This window comes from Lepisosteus platostomus, unplaced genomic scaffold (assembly GCF_059453375.1).
Source record: "Lepisosteus platostomus isolate fLepPlt1 unplaced genomic scaffold, fLepPlt1.hap1 Scaffold_65_H1, whole genome shotgun sequence".
Taxonomy (NCBI): Eukaryota; Metazoa; Chordata; class Actinopteri; order Semionotiformes; family Lepisosteidae; genus Lepisosteus; species Lepisosteus platostomus.
In genome coordinates this window covers 347211-370359 of record NW_028291679.1, presented here as the reverse complement: position 1 = coordinate 370359, position 23149 = coordinate 347211, and the positions used below count along the sequence as shown (strand labels likewise).

General features: G+C 39.7%; 1 long non-coding RNA gene across 1 annotated transcript; it reads left to right on the top strand.

Moving 5' to 3' along the window:
- Nucleotides 1-2583: 2583 nt before the first annotated feature.
- Nucleotides 2584-7846, top strand: LOC148632172 (uncharacterized). Its single transcript, XR_015934444.1, has 4 exons — nucleotides 2584-2656; nucleotides 4167-4277; nucleotides 6944-7195; nucleotides 7600-7846. It is a non-coding gene; the product is annotated as an uncharacterized LOC148632172 (long non-coding RNA).
- Nucleotides 7847-23149: the final 15303 nt, after the last annotated feature.

Here is a 23149-nt window from a genome sequence, read left to right as displayed (position 1 = left end):
AAGTGGTTCTTTGTTCTTTCTATTTCTGTTTCTTTTTTTAGTTCTCTTTAATTGTTCTTATTTTATTACGACTTTCCTAATTTTTATTTATTTAATTGACATGTATGTTGCTTTACTGTATTGCTGTATTTTCCTTGACAACTGAAAGTATATCTCTCAATTTTAATATTTTATTTTTACGCTTGCTTTTTAAAGCACCAAAGCACTATTTGTATGAAAGGTGCTCCATAAATAAAGTTTATTATTATTATTTTTAATATTATTATTATACTTTGTTACATTTTTGGTTATGACAAAGATTCTAGTAGAGGTGGCCTCTTTTACCCCGTTCCAAAAACTTGGAAAACTACCTTCAGAATACACTGACAATGACCATCTACTGTCTCCTCTAACTGTGTATTGTCATCATGCATATCTTGTGTATTATTTATTGTAGTTGGTTTTGTCATTCTCTAAAGAAGCCACCTTTCAAGGCACTATATAAAATAATGTTTGTTATTATTATTTACATTTTTCATCGTTAAATCTGGCGAAGAGTCTTAAGAGAATATCAAAGAACACGTTGCTCTTACCTTTCCATTCCAAGAAATGCCCTCAGCTCGGATTGCAGAGATTGACCTCTCTGTCTCAAATTCTGAGAAACATAGACTCGATTGAAAAATGACCATTTCCTAAGATTCACATAACATCACCAGTCAACATTTGCCACTTGACATCAATAGAAACCATAGAGTACATGACATTTCCAATCAGTTTTCTTTCAAGGTACAATACCAATCGCCTTGCCAGAAGAATTATACTGCGGTAGATAAATATTACAAATGTCAGATACACGCAGAGTTGTTTGGATTACTATGAAAAGATTGGCAAATATATTTATGTTCATTATATTTCTTGGAGTGACAGAGCTAAAGAGAAAACAATACTTACCTTTATCTCTGCAGACAGGAGCGCAAGGGATTCCCTTATACTGGGTTCCTATGTAACAAATAATACATTATTCAAAAAACATGATATTTCTCTGTCCATTGGCAGCATGATTGTTTATCATTACAGTTTTAGTTAGCTTTAATTTTGTAAACCCCAAGTAAACATAGTTTGTGCCTTTCTCTGAACTTTTTGGCATTTCAATTCAGTTGTTTGTAAGCTTATTTTACAGTTGCTAGGTTGATGAAGTTCCTGAACTGTGCAGTATTTCTTTTGGGTTTGGTGCGAATCATATTCTAGCGGTTGGGGGAAAAAAGCACAGATGCCATCCCACCATTAAACCCTGAAACTTACCTTAGCCGATTCTTCAACTAAACCAGACATGTTAACTAAGTGTTACAGTATGTTTCAAAGTGTGTATTTTAGCAAACACAACTGAAGTTCTGTTGTCTCCTTGGAGACACCTGGAACTGGTGTGATGCTGGTTCTATGACATCATTCGTTCTAAATGTAAATGCAGGTATTGGCACAACATAGTAAATTGATGTAAAGTTATGGATCCATTTATGATTTTCACTCAGTTTGAAAGAGTTCCTGTCGTGTGGTTAAACTTTGTGTTACGGAGGGTTAACTGGGGTTCTGGCTACTAGTTAGGCTTGGTCATTCAGTCACCTGGCTCATGAAATAGGAATCTAAGAGATCTGTGTTTTAGTTTTACTGTTTGTTTTTGTTCCATAGAATAAGAAATGTTTCATTAATATTAGTAATAGAGTAGCTGTTTCTCTAAACAGTGTGTGTCAGTTTGCACTGCAGGTGTGCCAGGTAGAGACCATTTAAGAACCCAAAAATATGCTGTCATTTACTGCCGTGGCTAATTTCTGTTAACCTTGTCTCTCACTCACTTTGATGAGCAAAATGTTCATACATAAAGCATACATTTCTGATTGGTCAGAAGAAGCTTCTTAACATATAAGGTATAAAGAAAGTCAGAAAGTTAGGCACTTAGGTCAGCCTTAGGCAGTTAACCAAGACCATAATCCGATAAGAAGCTATTCCCTTTCATGTTGCTAAATCACATGTAGGATACATGAGTTACACCTCCACTTAAGAGACCTTAAAGAGACCTTGGCCAGCCAGGAGTGTAGAAAACCGTAAAACAGTTCTTGAGGACCTAATTGTTAACTCTTAACAGGCAAAGGTTCCTTCAGTCCTATGAGAAATATTTTAGAATTGAACTAAAGTGTGTTTCCGATACAGGAGCATATGTCTGTCAGGGCCTGTTGGAGAGACCCTGGATGAGAACCCCTGGCTGCAGTTCCACATCCCCCTGAAAGTAAATAGAGCCATAAGCACGGAGCTAAGGACACTGCTCCAGGACATGCTGGCTGTCGATCCTGACCAGCGACCAGAAGCCATCCAGCAGAAGAAGCAAGTCAGGCAAGCCATGGCACGAGAGAAAACATCTTTGTAGTGACTGATAGCAAGATGTCCGTGACCAAGGGCAATTCGTCTGAGTAAAGTCTGATTTCATTTTTATGTCCCGAAAGGCCACTGCCTTTGTGCTGTAGATTTCTGATTTAGCCGGGCATTTCTATGGACAACTTTGACTTTTCTGTGGGTCCAATGAAAATAAGTTTTTTAACTTATTCTTTGTTACAGTTTTCGAAAGTTTAAAGACATTCACTGAGTTGACGATAAAGGAAAAGTTTCATCTTTCACCTCTTGGAAGGTAGGCCGGTCAGAGGTACAATATATGTCTTCATGTCTTCATCCTCCATGTTTGTAACTACAGGTTTCACAGTGTTGAGCTAAGACACAAAAACACCTACAAATGGCAGTTCCAAATGTATAAACCTGGGCTGAAAAAGTGTGTACAGTATATACTCTGTGTAGGTCTGATAAAAGTATTCGAGTCAAAGTGTCATATGGATACAAATTCTCATGATTTTCTATTGTGTGTTTTTTCTCTGTTCTGCTTTATTGAAAGAAATCAGATGCTCTTCCTGAAACTTACCTTAGCAGATTCTTCAGCTAAACCAGACAGACTTCTGAAATTCTCAAATATTATCAAATCTTGTTGGTGCAGAGGTGGTGGAGCCCATTACCAACAGACTCACAGCTGAAATTGCTGTGAAAAGGGCTTCTACCAAATATTAACATGTGGGTGAAAATGTAATATTTCCTTTTTTCCCATTGAAAGTATAACATATGTGGTGTGAGATAGAGGTCCTCATTTAATTGCATGAAACTCTGGCACTGGCGCAACAAACTGAACAAAGTTCAAGGGGGTATACGCTTTCTGTAGACACTTTATTTCCTCTTTTTCCATACTCTAAGAAATGATTTGGGAAACCTGTGGGACACTGGAGGTCATTATACATGAGCCCCTTTCTGCACCATTTAAGCCATTGAAACCTAGTTGCCTTGTTACAAGGTCTAATATTACAGTAGGTGTGGTTTCCGTTTCCTAATTTCTGAGAATGATCAAATTGGGGAATAAGTTGTAGGGAATACCACTCTTGCACTTCTAAGAAAAGACTATCTCAAATGAAACTCGCTATAGAAAGACATCTTGATGAAAAATTCTTTATTTTTTGTCATTTCTAAAGAAAAAACATTCATCAAGTCCTTCACAAATGTTTTGTTTGTGACTTTCTCTGTTGTTCCCTTTCACACTCAACTGAACTATGTGTTATGTCTTGTAAACGTAATCAAACATTTCACTTAGGTGTGTGGGTTAACACAAACCCATATTGTATGAAACATTCAGTTTTTCATTCACGTTTTTTCTAACAATTGCATCCATGCTAGGACTACAGTAAACAACACTTTTTACTAAAGTAAATGAAATTGTTCATTAAACAAGACACATTGTTTTAAATGTATGCAATACGATGACACTAAAAACAACACTGAAAATTTTCATTGAAATACTGGACGAGATTGTGCATATTCAATGGATTTCTCCTGGTGCTTTTTTTCATCAGTCTTTTCATATTCTTGTTCTCTACTCAGGTGTCTCCTGTTCCTTTGGTGATGTCTGCTGTACACACATGGTATCATACACTTGAGCAAAGTGTGATACCACCGTTTTTTCTTCTCCTAAAATAAAGATGAACATTGACAAAAGTCAGAAGCACTCTTTTCTTTGACAGACGAACAAAACAATGCAAGAATAACCATACTCTCTGTTCCTTACTCATTTCTACCTACCTGTTTGACCACTTTGTCTGCTTCAGTCAGGACAGGGTGCTGGGGCTGACTCTGAGCAATCTGAGAAGAGCTCTCTGTGATCTTCTCCCCTACAGTGGCTACATTGTACTCTGTTTGAAATCCAGGTATCGCCTCCGGTAAGTTCCTCGGTCCTTTTTGGGACTTGAAAGGGTAGAATCATTTTGTGACTACATTTCCTTGTCATGCACTGATATTTTCTGGTTTGTGTTCGATTACTGCAGGCGTTCAAGTACTTTATTTTGTTCTAGATTGGCAGTGTTTGAGATGGTAGGAACTTGTCATATTCTCAACTTATTTTCTCTATGAGACTCTGAATGCTCTGCAAACATACTATTTTAGCAATTCTTAGAAATCTGAAAGCAGTGTTACCTGTATCATTTTTTGTCTTGGTATTAGTATTGCAGCTCCAACATCAGCACTTAAATAATGGTTTGTGATGTTACTTGTCCTTGGAGTTAGTATACTCCTGAGAAGTCAAGAGAAATCTTACGTAAGCATTAATTATGTTTCACTTTTGAAAGCAAAGTACGTGTCAAGTACTTTGAAGGCATTTGTTGATACTTTTAAGCACTTTCGTTGATTATTATTATCCTTCAATTAGTTATTACAAGTTCAACATTCTCTACATGATCTCACTCCATATTCAGAATGTGGGAATACAATTGTTTTAAGGAAATGCCACTGAATAGATAGTAGCTGCACTCTACAAAGATGAATTTGCTAATTAATCAGTCAGGGACACAGCTTATACTTCAGTAGTCTTAGATCATGTAATGATGATTATTGTACTTTATAACTAGCAAAATCCCCATATCCTGTTCATTGCCCCTTTTTCAGTTATGTGGATTGACTTATCCCTGAAGTGGTTAATTCTCACCTTGACATCTCATAGAACAACTGAATCTCTACCAAGGGTGAATGTGTCCTTCCTCTTAATGTGTAAAAGAAAAGGTTAAAATTCATTGAAGCAAAATGCAACAACCCAAAATGTTGGGGAGGTCGTTTCCACAGTTATTTCATATGACATGGCTTGGAGTGAAACTACATGACCATGGTGAAGAAGAAAAAACACTTTACCTTGTTCCTCCTGACTGATGTCCTTATGCGTGTTTTGCACAGTTGAGCGTTTTGTGTCTTGTCGTCTGTGTAGGCAACAGCCCTCTTCCCTGGGATAGAACTAGATGATATTTAGGCACGTTAATTTGACTTCTCCATTGCTCACATTGATGTGGATATGATTATAATGCTCTGTTTTGTGGGCTTCCCAAGAAAACAATAAATCCCTTACTACTTGTTCGAAATGCAGTAGCACAGATCCTAACAAATACAAGAAAGAGAATATCATTCCTGTTTTGAAAAAACTTCACTGGTCACCTGTATTATCTAGGATAAATTTGAAAGTTCTTTTACTTGTTTTTAAAGCTTTAAGCGACCTAGCACGTCTGTACCTTACTGAATGTCTGTCTTCATATGTTCCTATACGTGACCTGAGATCTGCACATACTGGCCTACTGCAAATACCACATGTGAAGTGCAGAAAGAGTGGAGAGGCTGCTTTTTGTTTTTATGCTTCTAAATTATGAAACTCACTTCCACTTTTTATTAGGCAGTCAAGCTCGGTACATTGTTTTAAAAAACATTTGAAAATGTTGCTTTTAGTTAAAGTGGTTCTTTGTTCTTTCTATTTCTGTTTCTTTTTTTAGTTCTCTTTAATTGTTCTTATTTTATTACGACTTTCCTAATTTGTATTTATTTAATTGACATGTATGTTGCTTTACTGTATTGCTGTATTTTCCTTGACAACTGAAAGTATATCTCTATATTTTTACGCTTGCTTTTTAAAGCACCAAAGCACTATTTGTATGAAAGGTGCTCTGTAAATAAAGTTTATTATTTTATTTTTAATATTATTATTATACTTTGTTACATTTTTGGTTAGGACAAAGATTCTAGTAGAGGTGGCCTCTTTTACCCCGTTCCAAAAAATTGGAAAACTACCTTCAGAATACACTGACAATGACCATCTACTGTCTCCTCTAACTGTGTATTGTCATCATGCATATCTTGTGTATTATTTATTGTAGTTGGTTTTGTCATTCTGTAAAGAAGCCACCTTTCAAGGCACTATATCAAATAATGTTTGTTATTATTATTTACATTTTTCATCGTAAAATCTGGCAAAGAGTCTTAAGAGAATATCAAAGAACTCTTACCAAAGTTGCTCTTACCTTTCCATTCCAAGAAATGCCCTCAGCTCGGATTGCAGAGATTGACCTCTCTGTCTCAAATTCTGAGAAACATAGACTCGATTGAAAAATGACCATTTCCTATGATTCACATAACATCACCAGTCAACATTTGCCACTTGACATTGAAGAATGATGTGAAGACGGGGGTTTGAATTTAATCCTTTCTGTAGGGGGTTTAGACTTCTAAGTCACAAGCTGGGGTTTATGGCAGGAAAGGGGGTTAACTGATAAGGACTGCAGATGCAAGCTAGGAACCCCCCTGGGTGTAATCTTAAACTGACCATTTGTCCAGAACATCGTAAACTGGCCAAATACCATGATCCCCCCTCTTTACCATCAGACCAAGTGACGTCAGAAACGGAGAAGAAAACACTATATAACCCAAAAGTTTGTAACAGTACGGCTAACAATACTTCGGTTTTGTTGTTTCTTGCGGGAAACAAGACTTCGGCTTTATTGTTCCTTGCATGCAATAAACTCATTTGTTTTACTTCATCTCGGGATCAAGAACCTTATTTCTTCTGTTACAACAGTCCCCTACAAGTCTGATGTGCCCTACCACTGAGCAATTTCCATATGAGAATAGCCAGAGTGGAAACCCTCAGCTGGTGCCCTGTGAACTGTGTCACAGGAAGTTTGCTGTAGAGAGGTTGGAGAAACACAGCAAGATCTGCAAGAAGCTTCAGAATTCAAAGAGGAAGGTTTTTGACTCTTTCAAGCACAGGGCCAAGGGAACAGAACTGGAGACATACATCCATAAGAAGAAGGTTAGACCGCCAATCGTGGTAAGGGCTATCCTTAAACTCTTTCCAAGCTTCCCTTGTTTTCTCCTAGAGTCAGACTCAGCTTATAAATCAATGTAAACAATAAATAAGTGTTTTATGAAGTACTCTTCTGAAAAACTGCCGCAAAGGCACATTTGCCAGACAGAATAAATGGGTCTTAGTGACTTCTGAATTCTGTTGTAAAAATCTACATGAGATATCAAGCAAATAGCACTCACGGGAAACAAAACCATAACTAAATTGTACTCTCTACCCAATGACATGAAAGGTAGGCCCAGAAAGCTACGTTATTACTGTATTGATATTTTCTTGCCTTGTGAATGGTTTGCGACCAGACTGTGTACGCAGTGCTAGTCTGGACTTTTTCTGGAAGCTGTTTCATTGGTTTCATTTCCTGTTCCCAGCTGAGAAAGAACAACTGGAGGCAGAAGCACGAGGATTTCATTCGGAGCATCAGATAGGCCAGGGAGGTGCAGCAGGTGATCACGCAAGGAGGGAAGGTTGTGAACCTGCCCCAGCCCCCCGCGAATCCAAACCCCGACTACGTGCCCTGCCCTCACTGCGGCCGGCGCTTTGCCCCCAGGCCGGCACAGAGGCACATCCCCAAGTGTCAGCACATCAGGAGCCGCCCTCCTCCTCCTCCTCACAGATGAAAACTGATGTGAAGAAGAGTAAAAGAGTCATGATCTTGGCTCACGACTCACGTCCTGCTTTTTCTTTTTAGAAATATATTTAGCACAGTTCATCCGTATGATGATAAAAAAAATGTTACCTTGTTTTAATAAAATGATTTTTTTTTGGTGGACTGGTGTTTGCGTAACTGTGGTTATTTCAGTTTTTTTCCCTTGCGAAAATGTGTGTCGACCGTGAAAATAAATTTCAAGCTGTTCTTATCATTCATACACTTTGACCTCCTAAAAATAATTGTTCAACCTGGAACGTACAATTAGCAGGCAATAGAACAGGTCACATTGGCCTTGGAACCATCAAAAAGTAGTATTCACACATTCTCTGCATCAATTTTCCTTTAAAACAACTGAAAAAGCAAGGTAAAGTGTGATTGATTTTTTTAATGAAAGTTATTTGATTTAATTTATTTAATTTTCATAATATTTGAAATATGTTGGGATTAATGTGACTCAATATTATCTGCAGCTCTTACACTCCAGGCACCTGATAAAGTGGAACGCAGTGTCTTTGCCTTACATGGCGCTCAGCTCTTCCTCAATCCCAGCAGAAGCAGTAGCCTCCGGGTCCTGCCTCATGCACAGCTTAAAATGCAACACCGAGTAATACAACAAACAACAGGGAAAACCATTCACGATCAGACACATCCGTTGATTGCTGGCTCTCAGTAAAGGGACATTGCTGTGGTCCACGCATGAATCTGTTTTCTAAGTGCCTTATCCAATACAGTGTTGAGGCCAGTTTTCCCAGAAGCCATCTAAAGGGGAACACACAATACCTTGTAAAACCTCCAATTTACATCACAAAATAGACTACATTTCAAGGTTAAAGAATTACCATGTTCTGCGATTCAGAACGAGGCAGCAAAACTTCCTGTAATCTGATGTGGCCCTGTGACATTGTAAAGGAGCAGGCTTGTGAATACATCTCGTTTAATCCAATGGAAATATTGCTCTCAACTTTTTTACGTTTTTGCCAATAAATAATATTACATTGTTAACTCTGCATAAAGAACCTTGGAATGGAACGTTTTTTGCAGTGAAATGTTTGCTGCATAACCTATACCTTTTCTCTCCTACATCACATTGCATTAGTCATTACAGTGATTAGTGAGCAGGAAGGGCTGCATCACATCGCAATTTGTGTGGAACTTGAATGCGAATTTGTTACAACATGGCGTAACTTACAGTACTTTCACAAAATTCATGATTTTGTGCTCAATTTTGAGTTTGTAAAGTTTTTCTATAATGTCAATGATTTTATTTTGTGACTGAAATTAAATACTTTTGTGTCTGCAAGATTGGGACTGTAGTTCCACCTTAACCTACTAGTACTGTATGTCTTTGGACTGTGGGAAGAAACTGGAGCACCTGGAAGAAATCCACACAAATGAAGGGAGCACATACAATTCCATCCAGACTGCACCCCAGGAATTGAACCCAGGACCCCAGCTCTGTGAACCACAGTGCCACCTCATTGCTATAGTCACTATAATTAATGTCAAAACTCATTTGCAAATGAGCAGCCTGGGATCCAAAAGGATCAAGACAAGGATCCAAACAAAGCACTATCCCAAAGTTTGGCTTTGTACAGTATATCATACAGGGCTTGATGCAGAAGGCAGATAATCTAAGTCCATGCAATAATTGCTAAGGGAAAGTGACTTTGTGTTTTTGGAGGGAAGTCACTCAACATGGAGCTGTGTTAGTGAAATGATTGTTCTGATGTACGGAAAATGTCCAAACACTGAAAACATGATTGTGTATGCAATCGCACTCCCGAGCTCCATTGGGTATGGTTAAAATAACTTTTTATAGTTCATCACATTCAAAGTGTGTGTACCTGATGAAAGTGTAACACGCATTTGGAGGAGTTATTCAGGATTTTCTTTCATTCAACTATTTCAAGACCCATTATTTTCAGATGTTGTAGTATACGTGAATAATGAAAGGCCTTCATATTACACAATGAAGGAATGACTTCGCAGGTGTGAAGAATAAAAGATTAATTCAGCTCACTTTGGGGAGTTTCACAATGGCCCTCCTTATAGAAATGTGGGTTTGATTAAAGGAGTGAAGAAAAAGCACTGAATAATATTTGCTTCTGTAAACGTGATCATCTCAAAATATGGTTGAAGAAATTGAAGAAGGTTAAACATAATCCAAAACGTATAAGGTCAATTTAAGTACAACCAGAATTCTAGTATTTATGCAATGCATCTGTGGGTTGATATGAAATACGGCCGTTCTTAAACTAAACGAGGTTATCGAGAGCATATTCCGAGTACGGCTGTGGCCAGTTGTACTGTGAACTGTGAGGACCGTATCTTATCCTGAACTGGCTGTGCGAATACCGTCCTCTGCTGGCAGAAGGAATAGATTACAACGGCACTGTATTGGCGATTAGTCCTATTGCTAGAATATTGAAACAACAAGGAGTCCGCGGAGTCAAGAAATGCTGAATGAACAAGTACCTGAAATTCAATAGGATTTTGTGTATTGATTACAAATAGGTGTGAAATTCTCATGTACAGTGGTATTCATGGATTCCTTACACAAGCAGCCGTTGTTATGATACTTTTGTAATCTGAATATAAATCTGTTATCTACCTGAAACTGTAATTATTGAATAGATTAATGTCTTTGAAATGCTTCATTAACTGGGCAGTTTCCATGTTTGGAAATGTTTTTATTTTGATTGCTGATTGCTAGATACTGTATGTTTAATAGGCATGCTGTTAATATTTTCTACAAGAGCCAAATAAGACAGTTATGCTGTAGTAAGTTCTATATAAGTTAAATAACATAAGTTATAATTTGTTCTGAGGTCAATTTGAATCTCATACTAAATTACTGGTGTCCTTTTATCTGAGAAACACTACCTGATTGATCACCTGATGCCTAGAAATTAGCATGCACAGTAGCCCAGCGTTTAGCATTGCTAGCTCACAGTGCTGAGGCCCTGGGTACACTTCTGGACCTGGGGTGCTATCTGTATGGAGCTTGTATGTTCTCCCCATGTTTGCATGAGTTTGCTTTGGGTGCTCCGGCTTCCTCCCACAGTTCAAAGAACTACTGGTAGGTTAATTGGCTTCTGGGATAATTGGTGAGTGTCTGTGTCTTCCCTGCATTGGACTACCATCCAGTCCCAGGTATCTCCTGCCTATTACTTTCTGAGGCTCTGGCTCCCCCGTGCCCCGCGACCCCCTGACCCCCTGACCCTGAATTGGATGAAGCGGTTAGAAAATGGGTGGTTTCTGTTATGCTCTGGTCATGCTCTGCCATAGCAACAACTTGTAAAAAATGCAGATGCTAGGATTTAACTCAAAGAAGGAGCTCAGATCACTGTGTTGGCATCGCTGTACAGGTGTCCGGTTTGTTTTAGAACATATGTTAAAATCTTATTTACTAACTTCTAGACTTTTTACCCCCCATATCAGTCTGCAGGTGCACAGTGGTCTGTGGACACCCTCCTTGCTCTGTCGTAAAACAGGAAATAAAAAGCAACTGGTTTTGACTTTAATGCACTGAGACTGTGGAACTCACAGAACTCTCTTGTCAGAAAGGCAGCTTCTAACAGCTTTTAAGTGAAGACTAAGAACACTTTTCTATTTTATTAAAATAGATTATATATGTTTTGTTTAAATATATGTTATAAATGTTAAAATGACAGCTCGTATAAGCTTGTATTTTTACCTTTCGATCATTTTTAGAATTGCTTTGAGTTGCTTTTACCATGATAAACAGTACAAAATATGAGGTGTTGAACTTGTCAAAAGTTTTAAAGCGCTTTATGACGTAAAGTGTGATGACAGTCCTTGGCGGTCTATGTAACAATTCTTCTTGAAGTAGGTCATCGGGCTAACAGTACATAAACATTACAGCTCAAGAGCTTTTGTATCTGAACGCTTTTAGGTAAGTAATTTAGCAGCTGCGGTATTAATCGTGATTTTAATGGCAAATTCAATTGCAGGTAAAATAAAAATGGCGGATAACTTTCTTTCTAGCTCCGTGAAGCTGTCGCGCCACATTATACATATATACAATAATAAGAAACATAATATGTACAGTAGAATTTTTCACTTTAAGCTGGCATTATCCAGAACCGGGTCAGGGCCCGGACCCGGACCGTGCAGTGTGGTCCGTCGGCCTTCTGCAGATGTTTAGGAGATCGAGGCGCCCTTGGATTTGATTAGAAACTTGCATAATTTCTTAACTTGACCCCATTATCCTAAAAAAAAAACGGCCAGGCCCAGACCAAAGCATGAAGGCTGCGAGGATCGGGGGACTCTCATTTTTGGTCACAGCGTACAGTAGTAGATCAGTAACCTCTGTTTATCGTGATAACCTTTAATTATTTTCCAGTACTTTTTTAAATGATAAAACACATTGTCTCGCCAGTTTTGCTAAAGATAGGGTTTTAGTGTTTACGCATAAATTTGTAAGCCGTAGGTTTAAATCTCGTGTTCTTATTTGCCGCATTTTCATCGTAAGAGAGGCGCTCGTTTGCGATTTACGCGCTGAATATTGTAAGCAGAGGAGCCTTAAGGCACAGCCTCGCCTTAACACCATCGTTTGCATTGTTATTGTCATCCAGAAAAGCAGTCGTAAGAAAATGAATCTGTGGCGGCCCCGAACATTAAAAAACTATATCTAGACTGCAAATACATCCCAATCTTACTATCAACACGTTTTAAGAGCCCTCTCCTTTCCACCGGTATACAAGCTAAGAGAGAAATATTGGAAATCCCATCTGAAGTAGCCCTCGTCTCAGCTTCGGAGCTGTGAGCGATGGGGATCATAATTAAAAGGGGGTACAGTTACTTTGAAAATGTGTATGTGATACTTAAATTTAAATAAAATAAAAAGATAAATTATATAACACAGACTGCTATCAATGTCCATGTGTTTAAGACGTATGAATCGGTTTTAAAACAGGCACACCCCTTTACTTCTCACAAATCCAACTGGAGTCTCAGTCCGTCGTCGCGATGAATTAGGAGCTCAGATGTAGGCTAAGTGATTGCAATTTACTTATTTAAAAGAACCACTTCAAATCAAAAGGGAGACATTTTGTAATGGTAGTTATCGTATTATACAGTATACGTAATTGCAGATACAGTATACAGTACATAAAGGGTATGAATAGGTGTGAGCTTTTACTGTATATTTAATATTTTATCTGACCCATTTGTAGAAACCGCCTACTCAGATTTAGTTAAGTGGTCTGCCACCATAAAGACAGAAAAATATAATGACACCCTGTTACATTAACTGTAAAATAAACGCCGTAACTGCGGCCATATGAAAATTTGGATAAAGATTATACAAACATCCTAAGGAGCTCTATGACATATGAGTGTCGTAATAATGGTTGGTGACCTGACGTAACAGTGCTCCCTGAATTACGTGATCTGTATTTACCCAAATACAGATATATCACATAGGGAGATGCAGTCAAACATTGCATTGCTATCGTCGTGGTGAACTATTTCTCCGCTGTTTGAGACTTGTTTGGTAAGTGTCATCAAATATTCTTGTCAATTTGTAGCGAAATCGATATACTGTATCATAATCCTTCAGCTATCTATAATGTAGTGAAACGGCTAATTAATATTGATAAATTCCCTTATTCACAGTGACTTTTGCTCAAACCCCTGTTGCATAATGGGTTAATTTTATATAAAAAACATTTATATCATAGATATAATACAAGCTTTGAAATGAAATAGTACATTTCCAGGTTTCAGTTAAACATTTTTAAAAAAGCTCATGACTTTAAGCATTCTGAACATTGAGAATGTTATTTGGGAAACAAATGTTTATAATAATGTTTATGTTTAGGATCTGTCTCCTACTGAGTCAGCATGCAGCATTCAACACCATTAGGTTTAATATTAAAAAGTTGTGTATTTCCTGAATTGTTTTTTTTATTCTTTTCTATTAGACCATACTAGACTGTGCAGGATATCATTTATTTGCCATTTTTGCCTTTTCCAGATACCTGGGAAACAAAGCTCATATCTCATTTGCCAATGGAGCCCAGTCCTAAGCCTGGTGCTCTGTCCCCCTCCCCGAAGGACACAGACTCGAATCGACCCGCGCCCTTAAGGCGACAGGATCTGATCTCCACGTACTGCCCGCCTCCCAAGATACAGCTTCTGAAGGACACCTTCCAAGAGAAACTGATGCAGGAAAAGGAGAAAAAAATGATCGCCATATACAATCGACGGCAGGAGGCAGCTCTACAGAAGATGAGAAAATCTTTCCAATATGTCAAATACGCTGCGGAGAAGAAGATGGGGAACAGCTATCGCTTCCAAACCCAACAGGGCCCCGAGAAGAACATTGTGGGGTATGATCGGTCTTACCCCCTGAAGCCTATGGGTAACAGGAAAGTCTCCGGCCCTGGTGAGGTTCGGGCTGTGGACCGCCCGGAAGCACAGAGTGATTCCTTGTTTGCCCCCACCCCGCCTCAGGATGGTCATGAGAGGCCCTGCGAGAGGCGGGGCAGGAGGGGCTCAAGAGTACGCAAACCTAAGGACAGGACTGTCCTCCCCATGGTGGCGACCCCTCCAGGGCAATGCCCTTCTCATGCCAATGGGAAGGAGCACTTTCAGTTGCAAGAGGAGCTACGAAAAGTGGCCGAGGCAGAGGCCGCGCTGAAGGAGGAGCATCGCCGGAGGGAGGCCAGTCTGCAGGATGTGATGCGCCGGAAGGAGGCCATGATGAAGGACGAGATTCGCCAGAAGGAGGCCATGATGCAGGCGAAGCTCTTTAGAGCTCAGGAGGAGCTGAGGATGGTTCAGAGAGAGATGGAAGACTCCAGAGAGGTGGCCGGAAGGGAAAATAGAGGACTCCTGACCCGAAGGAAGACACTCCAGGCGAGGCAGAGCGAGCTTCGCCCCAGAGGACCGTGGGCCAACCACCGCTCTAAGGCCGTGCCTCTTCTGACCTGCAGAACGGAGAAGCAAAAAGCCTTCACTCCAAGGAAAGCCCTTCCTTTCAAAGGAGACAACCTTGATTATGGTTCTCCAATGGAAGACGGCGGATGCGCAGAATCGCACTTTCCCTCTGCGCTTTCCCATCAGGAGAGACGTCAAGTGAGCCCTTGCAGCCGTGGGCTAGAAGACGTCCCCTGTGGAAGGAGAAAGTACCTCAAGAAAGCAAGGCTCCCTGAAAGTGACGTGTCAGCGGCACAGGCCGCGCAGGCCCACTTCAGAAATAACACCGCATGTCTGGATGAACAAACTCTGTCAGTGGAAAACAGATATTTGTCCCCTACAAGTCTGATGTGCCCTATCGCTGAGCAATTTCCATATGAGAATAGCCAGAGTGGAATTCCTAAGCTGGTGCCCTGTGAACTGTGTCATAGGAAGTTTGCTGTAGAGAGGTTGGAGAAACACAGCAAGATCTGCAAGAAGCTTCAGAATTCAAAGAGGAAGGTTTTTGACTCTTTCAAGCACAGGGCCAAGGGAACAGAACTGGAGACATACATCCATAAGAAGAAGGTTAGACCGCCAATCGTGGTAAGGGCTATCCTTAAACTCTTTCCAAGCTTCCCTTGTTTTCTCCTAGAGTCAGACTCAGCTTATAAATCAATGTAAACAATAAATAAGTGTTTTATGAAGTACTCTTCTGAAAAACTGCCGCAAAGGCACATTTGCTAGACAGAATAAATGGGTCTTAGTGACTTCTGAATTCTGTTGTAAAAATCTACATGAGATATCAAGCAAATAGCACTCACGGGAAACAAAACCATAACTAAATTGTACTCTCTACCCAATGACATGAAAGGTAGGCCCAGAAAGCTACGTTATTACTGTATTGATATTTTCTTGCCTTGTGAATGGTTTGCGACCAGACTGTGTACGTAGTGCTAGTCTGGACTTTTTCTGGAAGCTGTTTCATTGGTTTCATTTCCTGTTCCCAGCTGAGAAAGAACAACTGGAGGCAGAAGCACGAGGATTTCATTCGGAGCATCAAATAGGCCAGGGAGGTGCAGCAGGTGATCACGCAAGGAGGGAAGGTTGTGAACCTGCCCCAGCCCCCCGCGAATCCAAACCCCGACTACGTGCCCTGCCCTCACTGCGGCCGGCGCTTTGCCCCCAGGCCGGCACAGAGGCACATCCCCAAGTGTCAGCACATCAGGAGCCGCCCTCCTCCTCCTCCTCACAGATGAAAACTGATGTGAAGAAGAGTAAAAGAGTCATGATCTTGGCTCACGACTCACGTCCTGCTTTTTCTTTTTAGAAATATATTTAACACAGTTCATCCGTATGATGATAAAAAAAATGTTACCTTGTTTTAATAAAATGAATTTTTTTTGGTGGACTGGTGTTTGCGTAACTGTGGTTATTTCAGTTTTTTTCCCTTGCGAAAATGTGTGTCGACCGTGAAAATAAATTTCAAGCTGTTCTTATCATTCATACACCTTGACCTCCTAAAAATAATTGTTCAACCTGGAACGTACAATTAGCAGGCAATAGAACAGGTCACATTGGCCTTGGAGCCATCAAAAAGTAGTATTCACACATTCTCTGCATCAATTTTCCTTTAAAACAACTGAAAAAGCAAGGTAAAGTGTGATTGATTTTTTTAATTAAAGTTATTTGATTTAATTTATTTAATTTTCATAATATTTGAAATATGTTGGGATTAATGTGACTCAATATTATCTGCAGCTCTTACACTCCAGGCACCTGATAAAGTGGAACGCAGTGTCTTTGCCTTACATGGCGCTCAGCTCTTCCTCAATCCCAGCAGAAGCAGCAGCCTCCGGGTCCTGCCTCATGCACAGCTTAAAATGCAACACCGAGTAATACAACAAACAACAGGGAAAACCATTCACGATCAGACACATCCGTTGATTGCTGGCTCTCAGTAAAGGGACATTGCTGTGGTCCACGCATGAATCTGTTTTCTAAGTTCCTTATCCAATACAGTGTTGAGGCCAGTTTTCCCAGAAGCCATCTAAAGGGGAACACAAAATAACTTGTAAAACCTCCAATTTACATCACAAAATAGACTACATTTCAAGGTTAAAGAATTACCATGTTCTGCGATTCAGAACGAGGCAGCAAAACTTCCTGTAATCTGATGTGGCCCTGTGACATTGTAAAGGAGCAGGCTTGTGAATACATCTCGTTTAATCCAATGGAAATATTGCTCTCAACTTTTTAACGTTTTTGCCAATAAATAATATTACATTGTTAACTCTGCATAAAGAACCTTGGAATGGAACGTTTTTTGCAGTGAAATGTTTGCTGCATAGCCTATACCTTTTCTCTCCTACATCACATTGCATTAGTCATTACAGTGATTAGTGAGCAGGAAGGGCTGCATCACATCGCAATTTGTGTGGAACTGGAATGCGAATTTGTTACAACATGGCGTAACTTACAGTACTTTCACAAAATTCATGATTTTGTGCTCAATTTTGAGTTTGTAAAGTTTTTCTATAATGTCAATGATTTTATTTTGTGACTGAAATTAAATACTTTTGTGTCTGCAAAATTGGGACTGTAGTTCCACCTTAACCTACTAGTACTGTATGTCTTTGGACTGTGGGAAGAAACTGGAGCACCTGGAAGAAATCCACACAAATGAAGGGAGAACATACAATTCCATCCAGACTGCACCCCAGGAATTGAACCCAGGACCCCAGCTCTGTGAACCACAGTGCCACCTCATTGCTATAGTCACTATAATTAATGTCAAAACTCATTTGCAAATGAGCAGCCTGGGATCCAAAAGGATCAAGACAAGGATCCAAACAAAGCACTATCCCAAAGCTTGGCTTTGTACAGTATATCATACAGGGCTTGATGCAGAAGGCAGATAATCTAAGTCCATGCAATAATTGCTAAGGGAAAGTGACTTTGTGTTTTTGGAGGGAAGTCACTCAACATGGAGCTGTGTTAGTGAAATGATTGTTCTGATGTACGGCTGATGTCCAAACACTGAATACATGATTGTGTATGCAATCGCACTCCTGAGCTCCATTGGGTATGGTTAAAATAACTTTTTATAGTTCATCACATTCAAAGTGTGTGTACCTGATGAAAGTGTAACACGCATTTGGAGGAGTTATTCAGGATTTTCTTTCATTCAACTATTTCAAGACCCATTATTTCAGATGTTGTAGTATACGTGAATAATGAAAGGCCTTCATATTACACAATGAAGGAATGACTTCGCAGGTGTGAAGAATAAAAGATTAATTCAGCTCACTTTGGGGAGTTTCACAATGGCCCTCCTTAAAGAAATGTGGGTTTGATTAAAGGAGTGACGAAAAAGCACTGAATAATATTTGCTTCTGTAAACGTAATCATCTCAAAATATGGTTGAAGAAATTGAAGAAGGTTAAACATAATCCAAAACGTATAAGGTCAATTTAAGTACAACCAGAATTCTAGTGTTTATGCAATGCATCTGTGGGTTGATATGAAATATGGCCGTACTGCATTTCGAACAAGTTGTAAGGGATTTAGCCAGGAGAGGTATTCTCATTCACTCAGTAAGGTCTTTATTCATTTTGCAATATGGGAAAAAGCCATCACCTGTCTGCGCAGAGAAGTGAAAGCTGATTCAAAAGCAAGCAGGGAGACCCCTTGTTTTATATCTTTTTTAAGCTGATGCAACACTTCAAGGACAGGCAAAGCAGTCATTTTCCATTCCGTATAGGTTTTTGCTTTAAGCAAAGAAGAGCAGTTATTCAAATGGTTTCTCACACTCCCTTCTTCAAGCAGCCGAGATAAACAGTATTAAAACATCCTGTGCCCTTGACAAGTTGGGTGCTATCACACTTTGTTCTAAGTATCCAGCTGCTTCTGCAGCACAGCTCTGTCCGTAAACAACATAGAATAAAACACTTTTTCTCAGTAACTTTTCATTACATTCCCTCCTTTTTATCCTTAAATGTGTTCATACCACAGAGTCCTCATAGGGGTCACCCTAGTCAGACAACAGCACAACAGCAAAAACACTACAACAGGCATGAATAGCTTTAAGAAAAACAGTCCCCAAGACCCAAAAAATGATTTTAACCATGAAAAGAAGGGGAACTCATTGCCAATGCCCTGTTCTTGATTTAACCTGTTCTTAAGTTCTTTCAGCCGGTGTATTGCGAGGGTGAGGTGACCATGGTCATCATCACTAGCAGGGATATACAGATGCAGCCATTCAAAACAAGCGGGCGATACCGCATTATTTTGCGGTGTGCTTATCGCGGTGTAACACAAGTTACCATATTAATACCGTGTATTCTCGCATAGTACCGCATAATACCACATGTTCTAATGAATGACCTTGGACAAGCTGTAAACTCAAAGTATTGCCCTGGTCCACATTCTTTTTTTCATTGACCGTCTTTGTAAAAGTAACACCACAGCATTTCGTTGATCCAATCACGCATTTGTTTCCATTCATGCAAAGTACAGTCATTTTTGAGAATCTCCAATTCACCATGCCTTTTGCATGCTCATAAGAGATATTGATTTAGGAACATAAACATATTACTGTATGCAAACTGTACTGTATACAGTATGTATATGTATATTTAATGTCTTTACTGTGCCCGTTTAAGTATTAAATATTTATATGGAATTTTACCACTGAAGGGAAATCTTAGTAGCTGAGCATAAAAAGAATAGGAGCATAACGCATGTGAAGGCCATAAACGATTTTAATTTTGGAACATAAATATACAGTATTACAGTATGTAAACTGTATATGGCTGGTCTCGGTACAAAAATACACACCAGTATTCCATTTCTCCCTAAACAATATTAAGCATCGAAGTCTTTAACTAACATGTGAAATAACCTGTATATAAAAAGTGGTAGTTTTAAGCTTTTCTGCAAATACGCTCAATACAGGAGCAAACAAGCATACTTTTAGAATTTGATTAATAGGGAATATAATATGGAATCGCATATCTAAAGAAATTAATAATGATATAATTCTATTCATGTGCTGAGCTTGTAAGTGAGAGGTTGGCTGTTCAAATCCAGCCTGTGCCATGACTTTTCTTTTAACAAGCATTTCTTTGAAAAAATAAAATAGCAATATTATGGACAATTAATTGACTTTTTATATTTCTAAATATCACAACATGTTCGAATCTAAGTCATTTTTTATTAACAATGAATAGTCACCACGCATGCTTACACAGCTTCCTGGGTAAAGTATCACAAAGTCTTAGAGAACTTAACATTTTTATTATCAACAAATTGTAAATACGCTGTTTACATTGGGGTTATTAATATTTCACTTGAGTGTATGGGGGATTGTCAGCAGACCCCCCCCCCCCCCTCTTAGACTGCGCAAACATTTTTTTTAATTTTTAGAAAGAAATGGCGGCTGTATGCTTTACAATATAAACATTTACTGTCAAACTTTAAATCAACAATTGATTTAAAGATGATCTGTCAAAGTGCAATGGAAAACAATATTGTTTTTGTTTTTGTTGTTTTTATCCCGTAAGGCACTTTGAGAAGCCACCTTTAAAGGCGCTATATAAAGGCACTGATTCCTATGGAATGTGTATTCTTTCTTCTTTTTTTCAGCATGGAATAAACCTATTACGTGATTTTAAGGTTTGTGTGAGAAGCCAGGGTATCAGCTTGTTCCCCCCTCCCGCACCTCTCTCTGTACAGTTGAGGCTCCTGTCCTGACTGGTGGAGCTCATACAACTGTGTCTGGAGAGGATCCATGGTATCAGGGTCAACCCCATGGCTATGCAGCTTGTTTCCCCCCCTGCACCTCTCTGTGTACAGTAGAGCCTCCTGTCTTGACTGGTGGAGCTCATTCAGCTGTATCTGGAGAGGATCAAGCGGGGTATCAGCTTCAAACCCACGGCTGGGCAGCTTGTTCCCCCCTCCTGCCCCCCTCTGTGTACAGTAGAGCATTCCTTCATGACTGGTGGAGCTCATACAGCTGTGTCTCGAGAGGATCCAGGGTATCAGCTTCAACCCCACGGCTGGGCAGCTTGTTCCCCCTTCATGCCCCCCTCTGTGTACAGTAGAGCCTTTCCTGAACGTCTATGACAGGCAGAGAGATTGCTGTTTCTGGTGTGATATTTTGCAGCTGACATTTCACTGTTTTAAACGAACAAGAAATTAGATTGCTCATAAATCACTTATTCTATATAAATACAGCGTAATTGCCCTCCGAAAATCCTCTTTTTCTTGTTCGTTTTAGAGACCTTGATCGAAACTGATTTTAGATATCAGAAAGGATTTATTTTCTCTGTATTTCCTACATTGGTTTGTCGAGATTTTAACTTTATATTTAGGCTCAGATTTCAACTATAAATCGTACACTAATTAATAGCAGTAAATACTGATGTTTTGCTCCCTCTTACCACAAAAATATATATGTTTTGTAGCTGGGATGAACTTTATTTCGTACGCGTAGCTACTGCGATTTGGACACGAAGCGGTTAAAGATGGCGGCAAATCAGGCACCCAGAGAGGGGGGGGGGCGTCTTCTCGCCTCCATAACTAAAATGCCAAATAGGAGTGGCTTAAGCGACATACACAGTCGTGTAACTGACAGTTTGAGGTAGCCTATCGTGTAAATTTCGCTTTGTTGCTGATAGGTTAAGCTTTCGAAACTCTGCCCCAAAGTCATGTGACTGATTTTTCGCCCTGTTTCGTTGGTTAAACGCAATGATCACAAGCACCACCATGGTAACTGGGATGTGTAGTTTTTAATTCCGTTTGAATTATAACTGTACGTACTGTCTTCATATTTGGCCAGGGCTTTAAAGAGAAGGCGCGCCAAAAAATTTCGGTGCCGTCGTCTCCGCTTTAAAGGTACAACCGTGCTGGAAGAATTTGACCTCGGAAGTTTGCCCAGCGCACTTCAAGTACTGCACCTTCTCACACGTGTAGCCAGCTGCGTTGAGCCGTGGTTATATGATGTCATCTTTTATTGTATTATTTTATTTTGTGAACTTCCCCCAGATGAGTTCCGTTTTTCTGTATGGAGTTGGCTTTGCGACAGCCCTTGGGGTTTGTGAAGGTGCCCCTGGGGTCACAGGCGGCTCGTTTCTCTGGGGAGCCCTCAGACGCGCTGTGGCCGCCAGTCGGGTGAGACGCCAGCGGCATTTTTAATTTTATTTTCATTACAGATTCGTGTGGCGACATTATATATATATATTATTTCTGTAGTGGTACAGTTGTGTGCCAGATGAATCGCGGTAATGCACGAAGGTGATGTTTAATGCCTCACACGGTGTTGACCCACATGTTGTGTTTTGCTGAGCAGGAGAGAGAGAGACATTCAGCGTGTGTGACGCCAACGGGTTTTCTGTTCTAGAGGCTCTGTCATCCGTTGTGTTATAATTGTTTTCTTTCTTATTTAGTATTTCAGGTGTGTCGATTTTATGAACCAAATGTTAACGTACAACACGGGAAAAGGTGCATTGTAGAGTAAGATAACGGATATCGGCTTGTATCGTGGAGAGGACGTATAATGTGCTGAAAGATGGGAAGAGAAAGGGGCGATTTCTGCGCGCATTCTAATCATTGTGATTGATTTGATATTGATCTGATATGTGTGGTCATGTGAATGTACATAGATGGTGGGTATGGTGTTAATAATATATGATATGATATAATTACTTGTATATATCATATATCATTCTTTCTATTTTTATATATGGTAATCCTTCTAGATATTATGATTCTGTTTCCCGAAAGCGTCGTAGCGCTAAGAACATCGTAAACTCGCTCTTAAGCTCGATCGTTAATTGACGAGTGTTTCCCAAAACCCATCGTAACTGAAGTAGCACGTTAAATCCTTCGTCATCTACGTGCTCCCCGACCCGCTCGTTCATCACTAAGTGCTTCTTAAACTGGCCTCCTCCTGCCCACCCTGAGCGCCAGAGATCGCCAGACAGAGCACAGTCACTTCACGGCAGGGGCATCCTCTGGGAATACAGGACACTAAGAGTTTATATGAAGGACTTTGATATTGTGTTGTACTGTGTCAGAGGAAATTCGAAAAAAGAACATTTATTTATACAGTGATGAATTTATGAGTCATCTTGGGTATATTTCATATTCATTTTTATACTTGACTAGATGATATTATTTTCAGTATGAAGTGCAGCAATGCATTATTTTAGTGAAATCATTGGGCCTAACATGTATTTATAATGTAGCGCCACGCAGGGCGCTTTAGTCATGCGCACGCAAGGCGGGCTGAGAACAGCACCTGGGTTCTACCGGACTGTATAGCGGGACGGAGGCTGGGATAC